Source organism: Carlito syrichta, unplaced genomic scaffold, assembly GCF_000164805.1.
Source record: "Carlito syrichta isolate Samal-C Ts95f unplaced genomic scaffold, Tarsius_syrichta-2.0.1 Scaffold309881, whole genome shotgun sequence".
NCBI classification, from domain to species: Eukaryota; Metazoa; Chordata; class Mammalia; order Primates; family Tarsiidae; genus Carlito; species Carlito syrichta.
In genome coordinates this window covers 63,336-65,013 of record NW_007253977.1, presented here as the reverse complement: position 1 = coordinate 65,013, position 1,678 = coordinate 63,336, and positions in this window count along the sequence as shown.

The window sequence follows — 1,678 nt, the reverse complement described above, 5'->3', positions numbered from 1 at the left end:
GGTCCCAAACCCGCGGGCTCAGGCAATCCACTCACCTCGGCCTCCCAAAGTGCTGGGATTACAGGCTGAGCCACCAAGCCTGGCCTAGTCTAGGAGTTTGAGACCAGCCTGGACAACACAGCAAGACCCCATCTCTACAAAAAATAATTAAAAATCAACTGAACATGGTGGTGTGTGCCTGTACTCAAGAGGCTGAGGCAAGAGGATCGTCTGAGCCTAAACAGTCGAGCCTACAGTGAGCCGTGATGGTGCCACTGCACTATAGCCTGGGTGATAGGGTGAGACCCTGACTCAAGAAAAAAAAATGCCAGAGGTAAAGATGGATGAAATAAGCTATCTTGCCAAGTTATCACCAGAATTCTGTAATAAGAATGAATCTTGGCCAGGCTCAGTGGCTCAGCCTGTAATCTCAGCGCTTTGGGAGGCCGATGCTGAGTGGATTGCCTGAGCCTGCAGATTCGAGACCTGCCCAGACAACTTGGCGAGACCTCATCTCCAATAAATCAAAAATTAACTGGGCGTGGTAGTACACGCCTATAGTTCTGGCTACTTGGAAGGCTGAAGCGGAAGGATTGCCGGAGCCCAGCAGATCAAGGCTGCAGTGGCCAGGAGTATGCCACTGATTTTCAGTCCGGGTGACAGAGTGAGACTCCAACTCAAAAAAAAAAAAAAAAAAAAAAAAAAAAGGATGAATTATTTCCTTTGCCTGATAAGACGGGCATGCAGTGTTTCCATTTGCAGAGTGCGGGCTATTTAGACCAGTATGATCTTGTGAAATATGTATTTGGTCCCTGTTCCTGACAAAATGCTTCTCAGCCCTGATTTTTATGCTGCTGAGATGACTGATGGCCTCTTGATAGCTTCAGGATGCGGGCCGGTCATTTTCAGGCCCACTCTCCAACCCCATAGGAGGAGAGAAGGGAGAGGACTGAAGTGACCTCGATCACCAATGGTCAGTGATCCCGTCAACCACGCCCACATAATGAAGCCTCCATTAAACCCAAAAGGGCTGGGCCTGATGGCTCTCGCCTGTAGTCCTAGCACTTCGAAGGGCTGAGGCAGGAGGATTGCTTGAGCCCAGGAGTTCGAGACCTGGGCCACATAGTAAGACCCTGGCACTACATGAAATAAAAAATTAAAATTATCTGGGCGTGATAGCACACACCTGTAGTTCGAGCTACTTGGAAGACTGAGGCAGAAGGATCACCTGAGCCCAGCAGGTTGAGGCTGCGGTGGCCGTGAGCGTTCCACTGTGCTCCAGCCCAGTGACAGTGGGAGACTCCGACTCAGAAAAGAATAAAAAATTAGCCAGTTGTGGTATGTATCTGTAGTCGCAGCTACTCTGGAGGTTGAGGCGGAAGGATCGCCTGAGCCCAGCAGGTGGAGATTGTGGGGAGCCACTGCACTCCAGCCTGAGTGACAGAGTGAGACTTCATCTCAAAACATAAACAAAAGGACAAGGTAAGAGAGCTTCCAGATGGCCAAATGTGGGAAGATCCTGGAGGGGGGCGCCCTGAGGGAGGAAGAAGCCCCTGCCCCTTCCCACTCACCTTGTGTCTCCATCTCTTCCATCTGGCTGTTCATCTGTGTCCTTTGTTTTTTTAGAGTTAGATTCTCACTCTGCCGTCCAGACTGGAGGGTAGTGGCACGCTCACGGCCACTGCAGCCTCGACCTGCT